Here is a 16,724-nt window from a genome sequence, read left to right on the forward strand (position 1 = left end):
AACATCATATGCCTAGAAAAAACTAAATGCGACATGCAGAGCACCAGACGTACTTGGCATCAATTACTGAATATCTCATTAAAAAACCGGCAAGGTGCGGTGAAATAACGATCGAAATCTTTTTATTAATACTCTAGTCGTGCTCACTGCACATTTTATCTTACGATCATGGAGAATATTCCTGCTCGATTGACGAGGCATTCTCTCTGTAAACAGAGAGAATGTCTCTTAGGTATGAACGTGATTAACCTCTGTGATCTTCGACAAATATTATAACGTTACTTTATTTTAATCGCTTGTTCTTTTTTTATCAGGCACAGATGAAACGTAACGTTTTCTATTTAAATAATGTTTATATTTTTCCTTTTTAAATCCTTCGATACAGCTTTGGTAAATCGAGCGGCAAACTAGTCAGCTGACTCCTCCTTTTATTTTTTTCTCTTCTCTCTCCGTTTTTTAAGGTGTTTCTTGCAATTTATATCATCTATATAGAAATAAAATGATTGCAGACATTCACTGTTACATCAAATGACGGTAAGTTTGCAATAACAAATGCAACATGCAAATGTATTATGTCTAAACAATTACCCACCATCTTACGTAAATTTTGAACGCCGTCACAGACACATTGATTCGTTACAATAAAATCCTACCATAATTCCAAGGAAGGACACCATAACGATCGCCAAGATCCTTAGATGAAGTAGTTTGTATTTTCCCCCCATTTAAAACAAAGTACCCCATTGCTCTTAGTACACAGGAAGAAATTCTTTAAACATTGTAACTATACGATCATCCATATACAACTACCTTTACACTTCACTGTTCGAAAATGATGATTTCTCCCCACTAACATTCCGTCTAATTTCATTGGCTAAGACCATAAAATTCTATTATTTCGGATTAGCCACATACCTACAAAAACGAGCACGTCAAACCTTATTAAATATGTCCGCTCAATCTATGTGAATGATTATTTTATGCATATTAAACCAAATAAATAATAATACTACGCTCATATTCATAGTTTTACGTAGCTATACCCTCACTTTTACAACATACACAATATAGGCACGCATCATTTTATATACATTATAATTCCTACCGGTGCTTTTCCTCGATGTTACGGACAAATGTTCACAAACACTTACCATAACCTTTACTTTTATGTTGCACAAATAAATTGTTGTAAATTGTGCTACAAATAAGTTAGTGCAGTTTCTTTTTGTAATTCTTACATCTACTGGTTCGTTGATTTTAGAGTCGGCAATTACGCTGTTTTGAATTATTTAGACATTTAGTTTTTAGTTACACAAATAAATATTCGTAAATTGGGTACTAATAATTTAGCGCACCTTTTTTTCTGGTAATGTTTACATCTACTGTAAATACCGTTGCTTTGTTTGTTTCAGCGTCGTAAACTATGCTATTTTGCATTATTTAAATTAACATTATTTACACATTGGTACAATATAAACATTTCGTCGCCGCTCTTTCTGATCATGTACTGTTTCAGCGTCTTGAATTGTGTGATGATAAAATGAACTGATCTCTTAGTAAACGAAGATAGCCGTTGTCTCCATCTGAGTAATAACAGAAAACAATCGAACCACTGATAAGTTCATTAAATTAAAACATTTAGACAAGAAGCGACAGCACCTTTAATTTGATTTAACAGTAAGTTATATGGTTGGTCTTTAAAAAAAAGTACGTACCAATAATATTTCTTTTATGTGAACACATTTACAAAACAAGCTGCGCCAACTGTTTCCTTTTTATTAAACATGTTAAAATCTTATACATTAAAAAAAAAATCGTCCCACCTTGCCTTATTTAAAAGTAGAATTATCCTTCGATTGAGCGTTCAAGCTATAGAGATGGAAATTCAAACGAATCTCTTAATAAAAAGGAGTTCTATTAGCCTGCTACATCAAAGTGGAACCTAGATTTGACTTGTATTAAACAAAAAATAAAACAACATATTTTTCAATTGGGATCGTTTTCGAAATCCGTACGGGTCATAATGGCAGGAACACTAGAGGATGACCTCCAATCAGTAGTGGAATGAGGAAAAAAATGGATGGTCACGTTCAATGCCGCCAAGACTAAACTGGTTTCATTCAATAATTACAAGAAACCTTCTCTACCACCTATAGCAATGGCCAACGACTCTTTATCTGAGAGTACGTCTTTCAAGCTCCTTGGCCTAACGTTCACAGGAAACATGAGTTGGAACAATTACATCGAGGGCATTGCCAGGGCCGCTGCAAGGAAGGTGGGCTCTCTCTACCGTGCTAGAAAACTACTAACACCCGAAAGTATCCTGTACCTCTATAAAGACACCATTCGCCCATGTATGGAGTATTGCTGTCATATTTGGGCTGGTGTATCGGCTACTAGTCTCTCGCTCCTTGACAGGGTTAAAAAGAGAGTCGCAAATCTGATAGGCCCTGAACTGGCATCTAAGCTTCAGCCTCTGTCCCATCGACGAAACATTGCATCCCTCTGCCTGTTCTACAAGTATTTTAATGGGGAATGCTCTGATAAACTGCAAGCACTTGTGCCCCCACGACGTGAACACCCTAGACAGACCCGACAAGCTGCAAAATCCCACCCCCACACTGTAGAGATCCCTAGATGTAAAAGATCTTTCTACTCCCCTAGTTTCTTCCCCAGAACCGCTAGACTTTGGAATTCCATTCCAGGTCACTGCTTCCCCAACTGTACTGACATGCAGAAGTTCAAGTGCAACGTGAACCAACATATTTCTGCCCAAATCCCTATATAGTACCCCAGTAGTGGTTTTCCTTGATAGTAGCCCCCTACACCAAAGTGGCAATGTGCCTTGTTCGGGGTGAAAATGTAATAAAAAAAATAATAATTTCTTCATTTTTTTTTGCTTTCTTTTCTATTTTATTGTTTTTCCGCCTATGTTCATTATTTAATTCTACTCTGGATGCTTCGTTTATTGACAGAGTGACAATCATAAACACTATTTCCTATAATATAAAACACATAATAATACTCGGCGCTAAATTAAATCGAGAAATACTCTCATTTTAATTAATTTTTATTCAGTGTGTATTTGATTATATTTACGCCAGTTTTTATAATTTTTTTGGTCTGTCCAATAAAATATGCCGCTCAAAGTTCCCATTGTATATTGGCTACGGATATACGAATTTATTATATATATATTTTTGGTACTGTAATTGTTTTTGTTTAGTTTTCTCATCAGGATTTATTTTCCACACTGCTCACACATTATTTTTTAAAGCAATTATTTCCTTTAGCTCCACTTATAAAATTTCTTTTACACTGACGACCTTTATAGGTTATAGACTATGTTTCATAAGTCCATCTCTTCAAACTTCAGCGTAAATAAGTAGTTTCTGTGGTATAATAGCATTCATTACGCACTACAATTCTCGGTTCTACGCACGCACGATAAACAACTCTACGTCTCTTTGCACGATACTGCCATCCCCATCCACATTTCTTTTTTTTTGGTTTATAGACTTTGTTGGTTGGTAGGCTGAACACATATATAAAGAGTAACTTGGGGCAATTACTTTGACAACTTTCCACCCTCATAAAATTGGGTGTATATTCAGAAAGTCGTTCTTACAATTGCGAGGTTTGGCGTGGTTATTCCATACGACGTTCTTTAGATAAGAAAGATATGGGGGTCTATTCCGGAAGCCGTTCTTAACATAAGCAAGTTGGTGATTGAGCACCCAAAACCTCTTTAGTTTATTCTTTTTACAAAGGGGGCATGCTTCCACGGGGCAACATCGCTTAACAGATGCTGCTAGTAGATAATGAGTCTTCCTCTCATGATTGCAATATTTAAATTTCTCCATCAAAGTATCATTATATATATATATATATATATGCATATATATATATATATATATATATATATATATATATATATATATATGCATATAGTTATTCTTCTATACAATTAGGGTAAACGTGTTTGCCCCCACTCAGATTTATGAGAAGAAAGACGTAAGAGGGGAAATGGTGCTGTTAAAATAATAGACACAGTACATGCTTCTAATCTTCTGTTTTTTTTTTCTTGACAGCATAATATTTATCTACAAGTATTCAAATAGTGTTACTGGTTTGATACTTCTGCTTATTGTTCTTGTAAATGAAAGAAAAATGGGTATGATTTATTTTACTCAAAAGTTTTAATTGATAAGTTTAGTAAAAAAAAACGTTATTAACAGATCATATTATTTATACGAATCAAGTTTTAAAGACATGTTAGTTTTGAATATCTCCTTGATTTTCTATTTTTCCAACTTATTTAAATCAATTATTCAACAATGATATAAAAATGGAGGTGTATGTACGTTCCTTAACTACGTCTGTCAAGCTTTCAATTGTAGTTTTCATACTGAAGGCAATGCTTTTCTATCATTAACTCATGTATTATTTTGTAAATTTTCCTCTTGTTTTCTTACTCTAATGTATCGAGAAGTAAACTTCACTTGTATCGTACTCATTGAGGCAATTTTTTTCAAGAAAACCAAATAAATAATTAGGACGCGGATTCTTTGAGTTTTAATGAGTTGTCTGAAGACTTGAATAAGCGATAAAATAAAATTTATTACCAAAGACCTCTTAAATAATGCATAAGTTTTACACATTGTTTTATCTAATATTAAAATGTAAAACTTCAAATATTCAACTGAAAATATACATGGCTGTTAGAATTGTCTAATGAATACTATTACCAGTACAACTATGCCACTTTGTTTGAGTACACAAATTGATTCTTCCACCTTGCTTATTAATACATCGATTTAAAATATGATACTATCCCCATTTTACGTATTATATATCGAGTTTAAACAAAAATAGGTGGATGTCGGAATGATTTTACACCCTGATTAACAAAACATGCTCACTAAATTTCGCTATAAAAATTATTTGCCATAAATTTATTGATAAAGCATGGCGTGCTCCGATCGTATATAAAATATACCTTACGGTTTCGTGTTTCTAATTTTTATGTATGTTTATGTTCAATTATGGCTTAGGTTTAGAATTTCGTCATTAAACGAAGCTACAATGATAAAATTTTCGCATTGTGAGGAAACAGATTTTCTCATAAAGAATGTCGGTTTTATTTAACTCGTGTTTTTTTTCCTTTTTCTTTTTAATTCGGTCTATTTTTTGCAATCGTATTTTACGCTCAGCTGTAATGCAAACCTATATATTTCTTGGTTAGGCGCGATTAAAAACCTGTTTACTAGCTCGTTTAATTCTTTAAAAATGCTTATTACATTTTCAAATATAAATAGCATTATATCTTAAGCTCGGGCGGACCCAAATCCATACACATACACACACATATATGTATATACTATAGACATATATATATATATATATATATATATATATATATATATATATATACATCCATATACATATATATATAGATACTATAGACCTCATCAAATTCACACACATATATAAATATAAATATATATATATATATATATGTGTGTTTGTGTGTGTTTATGAATGTGATGACGTCTATAGTATACATATGCAACAGCAGACGTATAGTGTAATGGTGAGAAGCCTTGACTGTCATTTAGGCGATCGGCTTTCGATCCTGAATTGGGGCAGTTGCCTGTGTAGCCTACTGATGAGCTGCGAAACAGTACTGTATGTGGATGACTACATGTGTGTGTGTGTGTATTCATAATGATTATTATAGGTAATTTGTTATTATAGCAAACATAGGAATATATAAAACATTTGGAATATACATTTTTACTTTTAATATATATATATATATATATATATATATATATATATATATATATATATATCTCAAAAGTGAAAATTTGCATTCCAAATTTCGAAATGTTGACTATTTTACTATTTTTGTTTTTAGGTATTTTTAAATGTTTGATTCTTTAAGAAATTGTTTCGTAAAGCAGAATTATTTTTGTAATTTCTAGACTATTTTTTTTATCTCGGCCTTAAATGCCAGAACAAAAAGAACTCATCAACGTCATCAGAAATTAATGGAATATCGGCATGACTACACATTCCTAATATCTGAGGAGATATTGCAAGTGTGTTGTATTTTTGTTATGCAATATTTAAAATTCTAATCCAACTATTCTGCAACATATGGTCACCAACAGTAACAGCTTCCTAAGCTTTTTAAAATGCCACAATAGTGACGATATACAAAAGTAAAGAGACCGGACAGAATATTGAAATCATGAAGCAATCACTTCTATCGTAAGCAGGAAAGATATCTTAAAATATTCTACACTTCTGGCTGATAACATAATTTATAAAAGCTTTTATGAATCAGAGGAGACATATCTAATCAAGATATAATATTCACAGTACCGCAACTACAAGAACAATTTGCTTAATAACGTCAACTTTTTTAAATTTTATAAGGAGTTTTGACAGGGATCACAGAGAAAATTAAAACTTCAAAAAATCCTTAGTCACTAGTGTAGCCCATCAACCTTACTGTGTATGCTATTAAGATTTTACGAGGACATAAAAGAAAACATCTGATGTGGCGATGGATGTTCGAACCATCTTGTGTCAGACACTGTGTAAAGTATTAATGCATTTGTTCACCGACTTTATTCACTATTTCTCTTGCTGCAATACTGACAAAAGGCCCAGGAGAGGTGAATTTTACGTTCAAATCAGAAGTGTTGGAAAACCATATAAACATCAAGTGCCTGTAAGCAAAGACGAAGACACAGTTTGTAGTTAGTTCGGCACCGCTGGCTCGAATCCTAACATAATTCACTGACAGTGTTTTTTTTTTCTGAAGCAGCGAATAGATTCGGACTGATGATTGCCATCAAGAAAACAGAAGTTATAATACAGAAAACCCATAACGTAATGGGGGATCCTCCGGAAATGTTCCTAGACGGCAGCCTATAAAGGGAAGTTAACAGGTTCAACTAATAGAAGTGTAATGACATCAACAGCGTAACATATAGGAAGAACTATCAACCAAAATTCATGCTGCAGCATCTGCATCCGGAAAATTGAAGTAGTGTGTCAAACTAAAACAGATCCATCTGAAAACCAAGACACAAGTTTTCCATTGTAATTTCAGCATTTCTGTACAACTCGAAAACATGGAGTCTATACAGACACCACGTAATGGGATTCTAAAAGTACAGCAGAAATATATTCTCCAAACAACTAACATCTCATGGAAGGACCAGGTATATAGTGTCCAATTCTGGAAAATGGCATACCTCCCCAGTTTTAAAGAAATGATCACAACGTGTATGATAAGGCGGCTGGGACGTGCCATATACATGAACAAACGCAACTTACCAAACGCCATTTTCTATGGATAATTTAATTTTGTAGCACAAGGACTACGGTAGGATAACACTAAAGAGAATAAGAAATAAGATTACTTGACAGAAAATCCCATATTTTGTAAGAAAGTGTTGGCTGCGCACCAGTTATGGTTAGCAAAAGAAATCTACGACAAAAGATTTAACAAGCTAAACCAGTAAGTCTCCCTGCCGAAGTTACATGCACGTGTGTCAGTTGAACTAAGACTTTTGTCTTGACCTCACATGCGTTCAGTATCCTACGTGTGTGTGTGCGTCTTTGTGTATATTATATGTCTGTGTATGTATATATATGTATATATGTATATGTGTATGGTACAGAGAGATGGAGTCTGAAAATGTTCTTGTATTTCTTGTTTAGGTTTGGCTAAAATAATCATATGGCCTATAATATTTAACTTAAAGTATGTTGCACACCGATACACACACACACGCGCGCACACACACACACACACACACATATAATGTTATTTCAAGAAGGAAAACCGACAATTAATAAAATAGTAAGCAACGTTTAGTCCTTATATCAGGGAACAACATCATGATTTCGTAGGAAAAATATAGAAGAAAACGATTACAGACAATATGCGAGTGAAAAAGGAAAACATCCTAAAGTCCTTCCCATTCTCGGCGGAAACTATAAATGTGCGCGTGGAAAGGTTCAATTATGCCATGCTTATATATATATATATATATATATATATATATATATATATATATATATATATATATATATATATTATATATACATTAAAACGTTATTCGAATACATATGTTCATGCACATTTTTTCACTCGCATGTGGTCTGTAATCGATTTTCTACATTTTCCCGACGAAATCTTGATGATGTCCCCTTTAATAGGGACGAAACGTTGATTACTATTTAATTAATTCTCAGTTTTCGTTCTCAAATAACATCTAATCAACCTTCGCTGGCATTTCTATTTCATTTTTAGTCAAATATATATATATATATATATATATATATATATATATGCTTTACTGTGTGCCTGGCAATATTAGGATAAAACACAATCATATGTCATGTATAAAAACATGGGAAAGATCTGAAAACTTAAAGATGATAGGAATATACTGCATAAAATTGCCGGTCGAACATTACAGAAAAGGGGGAATCGGGTGTATTTGTCGTGATTCCATAAAAAACCGGCGACTCAAATCTATTCTTATATAAACACATAGAAAGGCGGAAACTAAAATCAAAACATGTCCTCAGATCTAAAAGAGCAATATCTGAACAGAAATAAGTAAAAATAAACAAACGACGTTACAAGCATCTGGAACGATAACGAGAAAATAAAAAAGCAATCAAAGAAAACAAAATAAAAACGCAATAGACTTCAGGATAGAGTGAAAAAATCTTACAGCCATGCTTCATATGAGATTGGAAAATAATACTAGTCTGAGGAAAAAAGAATAAGGCGCTTTAATAAATAGAGACTAACAGGATAAAACAATCATGAGAAAAACAGCTTTAAAAATGAACTTCTAACAAGAGTGAAGATAGTCAATAATACACAGGTAATCTTATGTAGGTAAAAAGAGAAATCAGGTTAGAAAAAATATCATTGAGACAACGAAATAAGAGATAATAAAAATGATTTTAAAACAAGTAAAGCAATTTTAAAATATTAAAATAATACAATTATACGAAATAAAATAAAGGCGCGTCGAAAAAAAACTATAATATATGAGAGACACATTTAACATTAAAATACTTACAAGCTGAGGTAATTTTACACAACTATCTTAAAAATACGAAAGTCTTTCTTTTTTTACTTTTATTCGCAATAATAATATTTTCTGCATCTTGTGTTCGCCTGTGTTTGTGTTATTCGCATTTGCGTAACTCATACATTACCTATTTTTATTTAATTTTAGCATTCTTTAGTCAAGGAAAGACGCAATAGCGTAAGAAGAAACATTTAAAAGTATTATTAAAACAATGTATAAATGCAGAGTTAAAACATCCCGAATGGATATTTATTTATTCAGAATAATCAATCGGTAAATGACTTTAAAAATAAACATCGTTTTTAATATTTCGGATTTCGCAAGATATGCTGGAGAATTGAGGCTTTAAAAAAGTTAAAATTTTTTGCTTCTTCTCCTCAGAAATTACAACGCATTACGAGCTTATATTGTTGATAAACCGAGGCATACATAAAACACGATTAGTTTAACATGAGTTTTATGACATGAAGTTTAAATTAAACGTTTTATGACACAGCGTAAGCATTATGAGAAACATTTCAAAATTCATTTTACAACATCATCATGGTAAAAGTCAACGTTGAATTTCAGAATAATGCAAGAAAAACCTGAAAAAAAAACTCCCTAGAAAAAGGAGTCTTTACTGACTGAAGTACTTTTTAATTTCTGTCAAAAAAACTTTTAACGAGTTGCGATATTCCCTCATAAAAATTAAATAATTTTCCTGCATCTTCTTTTTCGGGGAAACGTAATAAACGACGTGTCTTTAAAGGCAGTTCGGAAATTTGTTTAGTTTAAACTTGAAAAATCTGAAAGATAGAATGAATGATGAAATTGTTTAGATTTAACAACGATATATCCAGACTATAGGGTGGAGCTTAATCAAAAGAGACTTCCATGACAATAACTTAAAATAAATAGAAATATATCAATTCACACCTAATTTCAATAAGTTAGAGACGGATAAAGGTGTATGAATTATAATTAAGAACGGATAAGAAACCTGATGGAAAGAGAGTAAAAAATAATATAAAATAATCGCAATAAATTCTTCCATAGAAATATCTCCCACATTTAAAACTTTTCATTATATGTTGTTATTATCTCAAGCAACAGCAACGATGTTTTTATTCAGCTAATAACTGCCCATTTTTCCATGTATCCTCGTGAAGCAACTGGGTTTCGACTGAGGCACATCATGCTTTTTACGGTGAAAATGTAACTGCAACGCAGATGACTACCGAGTTTGTCACTGAAAAAATTGTAGGATCATTCTACCGCTCCAGAAAGTATCTCCTGCTGATGCAATTCTCTATCTATATAAAAGCCAAGTACGTCCAAGGATTGAGTCCTGCTGCCACATCTGGGAAGGAGCTGCTGAAAACAGCCTATCCTGCCTTGACAGAATATAAAAGACTTCGTGGCTTAGTGGGAAATGCCATCTTTTTTCCCTGCAAACTCTCTCCCACAAAAGAGACGGTGAGAGCTTGTCTTTGTTTTATCCTTACTTCCATGGCAAGTGCTCGTCTTAGCTCCGGTCTCTGCCCTCTCGCACATCTTTCACGAAAAAACACCCGTCTAGCTGAAACTACTGTCAATAATTTCCCCCATTCTTTATCTGTGCCTAAATCAAAACGTAGATTCCATGAACAAAGCTTATTTCTTAGAAGTGCGCGTCTGTGGAACTCTGTTTCGTTTGCCTGTTTCCCACCTGACTGCAACTTGGATTTCTTCAACTCCAACATAAACAGATTCCTGATAAAGCACATCCTTAAGTAGGACAAGTTATCAAATCTCCATTAATAACGATTACTACGATATTATCCCATTAATTATTGTACACGCAATAACCTTTATCACCGAGTGGTTTCCAGGCCTTAATATGTGGTGACCACCATGTAAAAAAAAAACAGATTATAACGAGTTATACATCGATGTGTTGCCAATTTCAGAGATGCGCATTCGGCACTTAAAATTAAGCAACTCAGAAGGCCTCTAACCACTCGATCGACACACAGTATTGGAGCTGTGAGACTTTCTGTTACTCAGTCGACCAAACGTTCAGCTCGCAAACATGCTTGTCTGTAGGATTGTCGGATTAAACAGTCAGAACATTTCTACACATTGATATGCAGTTCCAGCTGTACAAATAAACGATTGCTCACATACTGCACGAAGGTAACTGAGAAGATTGTATGTAAAAATGGCGAACATTTTCTGCGGCGCCCTGTGTAAGAGAATTGTCGTGATGTTTCAGATAGCCGCCATTAATTTATTCAAAATTTTGTAAGTCATCTTTGAAGACAATTGAAACACATTGCGCTTTGATGATTAAAAAAAAAGCAAAATATATTCAAGCAAATAGAAATTAATCAATTACGGAATCCTTACAATAATATGTGAAGATTAATTTCTCGGAATGTATATATTAATTTCTAAAGCTATTTTCATTACGATATATTGTGTCGTAAATATTTCAGTCAAATAAAAATAAATATTATAATATTTTAGGTCGTCAGTGATTTTTTTTCTGTAAACAATATTAAGTGTTCTTGTTTGATGCATTTTTTAAATTTAGCAGTCAAGTTATATGATTGACGTTAAATTTTATCTCAGCCTCAGATCAAAAGCCTCAAACTCAAATCCAATTGTTTTCTTCTTCTCTGCACTTTCCACACTGACGCCCAAAATAAAGAAGACATCTCTTTTATAGAGAGACCCAAACCACATCTCATTTGTATACCCCCTCCCCCCTCTCGTCACATCATGTAATTTTCAGTCCATCAATACCAGGGGGCAGCCATTTTTATTTTCTCTTTTTTTCTTTCCTAACACGAGCCGCACGATGCGTGAGGTAAGGTTCTTTATTTTTAAGTAAAATATATATAATCTAAGAACTGAGATTTACTAAATCTCTATATATTATATTTATACACTCTATATTTATCTATCTCTCCAACTAGCGCGGTCGGTTTCCTTTCTCTCTCATTGGCCTTGTCCGCTTATTAACAAAGTAATACTATACCTATATCAATAATATACAAGGTGGGAATAGTTTATCATATATAAGAGATAATATAATCCAAATGTTAATAATATCAAACACATCTCGCCGAAGAAATATTAACAAACTTCTATGTGTTAATTTTATCTCATTTTTTGATCAAGCCAAAACATTATTAGAGAAAGTTACATAATGTTCAACCATTTTTCTTATATACTGTTTTACACAGTAACATTTGATGCTTATAGATATATGTATAAAATACACACTCTATCTTCAATGGAAGATTAAATACTGAAATTATACATATGTGTTATCAATATCTGTGGAAAGGGTACAATAAAGATTTTCAACTACCAGCTATCTCCAAACATATAGGTTACAGCTTTTATTTTTTATCGTTTTCATCCGTGATAAATATTATATATTTATAAATCAACGCGTTCTCTTCTCCCATTTATGTTCCGGCATGTTTATAGCAATGATATCCTCTACACTCATTTTAAAGTTTACTTGAATCTGGCACAGCATACACCTGCTAACCAACTACGTGGGTCGTTCCAAAAGTCAGCCCTTGACGTTTAAAGACAGCAAGTAAAACGATATAGTAATAAAAGAAACGAGTCGAATTATTGAAATGATTAGGACTTTTTGCAACAGAAAATATTTTGTAACATACGATCATTCTTAATGCACATTAGCCAGTGTGTCCTCGTGCTTCACCATCGTGCTTTTCCATTCATATATTGCTATATAAATCGAGAGACCTATTTCCTAACAGGGCTGACACGAACTGCATTGACTTCGTAAACGTTAAAAACACGCCCATGAATTAGATGATGATCTCTGTTTCTGAGGCACGTCCATGAAACGGTTGTTTTCTTTAAGTCTCAAACCGAAATATCTGCATCAGAGAGATGAAACCTTCAGGCAATGAATGCGCAAGTTCAGCCATTTTAACTATACAATTTGCAATCCCCCTTTTATCTATTTGGGCAGAATAAAATTATAATGAGAAGTAATATATTTGATACACTCTTCCTTAGTTCATTGTTAAATGTATTTTGATTAAATGAATAATTCTGGAATATAGTCAATGTACAAAAAAACTGTTAATCAATTTGGTTGGAATAAAAGCGAATTCCTATATTTCGTTTTTGTCGAGATACAAGAAAATTAGAAGAACGATACGTATATATATTTATATATATATATATATATATATATATATATATATATATATATATATAACTATTGTATCATGTGAAACGAAGAAACGAGGAAGACGACATTAGAAAATTGTAGAGGTCACGAAGAGTAAGATGATGAGCTAATCAAAAGAAAGATATACAATACAAAAAAAACGATTGATGTTTCCAAATAAAATATAGTAAAACTTAATCAAATCTTGGTGAGGCGGAATTAAGATAAAAACGAAGAGCAATTTTGTACAAAGAAAACAGCATTGAGAAACAGACTACGACAAAATCATAAGCAAATGATTAAAACAAAGTAAACGTACTCAAAACAAAATAAGGCAAAGCGATTTAGAACATTTTAGAAAACATTTTTTATGTAGAAAATGCTAAATTGCAAATAAAAATGAGAAACGAATACACTAAAAGGAAATTGTGTAATTATGTTAATCATCTCTGGTCGCCAAACAAGTATCTTCTACCACCAATAAGATACATTGCGATTGAAGTTATGTAGCGGTTTATTTTAGGGATTCGGATAGTGTATTCTTATTGGAATCGCCACGGACTAGGCAGGGATCTACTTGATATAAAGAACTAAAAGTTAATATTTCAGGTTTCAAAACCAGCAATCGCTTGGTGTAAGATGGAAAGATTCTGATCCAAAACGCAGCTCGCTTTCCCCTTTGACACATATAGAAACGGGGATCCAGATTTTAATAATCACGAAAGCGAGACATAAAGTTTATCAAAAGTTCACAGCAGTCTCATTTTCTTGATAAAACTAGCAGGCCTTATGCTCGAGTGGCCTAACGGTCTTGATAGGTGGTGACTCGTTTGGGAAACATACAAACTAGTACATGTGCATGCGACTATTATATTTTTTCTTCCAATCAGTTCACTTTTTGTAAATAAAAGTTACGCGAGCTGAGATAAAAACCAACAGATAAACACGGTGCATCAAGTACGAAAACCATAAGGTCAGCTTCACAGGTTCTTTAAAAAGGGTGTTCACACTAATTTATTCTTAACATGATCAATCAGTTATGTGAACCATTCACGCATACGCATTTCTGAAATTATTTAGAAACTGATAAAAATCCGAAACCCCGCCGTACTAGTAAAAATATAACTACTTAGCAGCCTAGTTTTCCGGATAAAACAAAATTAAAATTATGTCCATCTGCCTGAATATCCTACATCCTAAATTTCACATCTGTAGATTCAACATTTGTTGAGTACATAGGTTGAGAATTGCCCTCGAACACATATTCTAACTTTTATTGATATACAAATTTCTTAACAACCATTTTGTCAACATATTGATTTAAAAATTAATTGCTTTGGAGCAAAAAAAAAAGTAAAAATAAAAAAAACAGCCTCCCATCGTTCTTTCTCTAGCTAAGAAATATTCTCCGTTGTTAACGTTATTATATGTGACATAATCACGTTAACGCACTGGTTCACGATTGATCACCGAAGTTTAGTAACGTTAGACCTCGTCCCTACTAAAAGGGTGACTATTAAGGACTCCCAGGTGCTGAAACTGTCTCGGCATCGTTTCTAGTGGTCCTGGATTTCTCCTTGCGACTGTACTCAAGTGCCGATTCAGAAAAGTTGCACTTGAGGATTGCACAACTTTTGTCTCATAATAACATGTGCTGTTACCCCTACAGAGAATATATTTTGTCTTTAGAGGCGGCACATAGGCATCGAATTTAATCATAGTATTTGTTTTATATTAATCGGAAACGTAATCAGATAAGCAAATGTTATAAAATGCTTCATAAAATGTGTAATTTTTCGATTTTAGCAGCTTACATTACATTTTTCATTAGTTTTAATATCGTTAATTACCGCTTTTTCAGTTTCTGGGTTATGCTTTTTCAGATGGTGTCTTCCAATTATATAAATTATCAACTTCAGAAGTACCCGATATTTATGTAAGTAACATTTTTATATAAAAAAAAGAAGGTTTGACTACAGGAATCACAGGCAGGTCGACCACTAAACTTAGAAGAGTGCGATAAATAGCCTTGAGTGTTTTGGTTATTTAAAATTTAAATGCAAACAAATCTGATAAGACGTTATCACTCTGAATCCACCCTGGTATTTTGGTGAACAATCAGTGATATCACGACTAAGTAATATATTAAATGATCAAATATTTTCAAGAAAAGTGATATTTAAATAAGTTATTTGATACAAAAAATTACACCTATCGAATAGGAGTTCATAAACATTAATATGAAAATAGTATCGATTGTTTATTTAATTGAGAGCTATGCCAAATGAGATTACTTAGAAGCAAATTCTGGCCATCATAATCCAATACAAACGAAAAATAATATTGAAAGTGTCATTTTTTTTAGTTTACTATATAAGTCTAAAGTGTTTTATTTTAATTTATTGACAGGCAATTTTTATTTATTTATTTTTTGGTCGCTTTTTTACATGTAGGTCACAATTTATCAAGGCCCGAAGGCCACTCAGGGATGAGGGTTATTGCGTGTACCGTAATCAATGAGATAGTCTTGTAGTAATCATTAGTATTGGGGGTTTTGATAGAGTGTCTTACTTAAGGGGGTGGTTTGTCAGGAGTTTGTTTATGTTGGACTTGACGACGTCTAAGTTGTAGTCAGGTGGGAAACAGGCAATCGGCAGAGAGTTCCACTGGCGTGCAGTTCTAAGAAAGAAGCTTTACGCATGGAATCTACGTTTGGATTTAGGCACAGATAAAAAGTGGGGAAATTATTGACAGTAGTTTCAGCCAGATGGGTGTTTCTCGTGAAAGATTGACGAGGGGGTACGAGGGACTGGAGCTCAGGCGAGCACCTGCCATGGAAATAGCGATAAAAAAGACAGGCTCGCAACGTCTCTTCTTTGGGAAAGAGGCTGCAGGGAAGAGAAAAGGGCATCCCCCACTAAACACCGAAGTCTATTTTGTACTATATCAAGGCAGGATAGGCTGTTTGTAGCAGCTCCTGCCCAGATGTGGCAGCAGTACTCCATCCTCGGACGTACTTGGCTTTTATACGGTTAGATAATTACATCTGTAGTGAGATATATTCTGTAGCGGTAGAAGGATCCCACCATCTTTCCCAGCGCTCCCTGGCAACAGATTTGATGTACGTGTTCCATTTCAGATCAGGAGTAAAGGTGAAACCCAGAAGCTTGTCAAAACATAGAACCTCTCCAAGACGAGAGGCATCCATTTTAATTGATGCCAGATGGGGATCAGAGCGTTGATGATGTAAAGATGGAAGCTTGGATTTGGATGCATTAAAAGTGACAGCCACCTCTTCCCCCATTGTACCACGTGCTCAAGATCAAAGGATAGAGAATTAGAGAGAGCTTTGTCATTTACGGCCTTTGATGTGTTGTCATAGATAGTATCGTGTAATCAGCATT

Source organism: Euprymna scolopes, chromosome 25 (genome assembly GCF_053919585.1).
Source record: "Euprymna scolopes isolate OS-2025 chromosome 25, ASM5391958v1, whole genome shotgun sequence".
NCBI lineage: Eukaryota > Metazoa > Mollusca > Cephalopoda > Sepiida > Sepiolidae > Euprymna > Euprymna scolopes.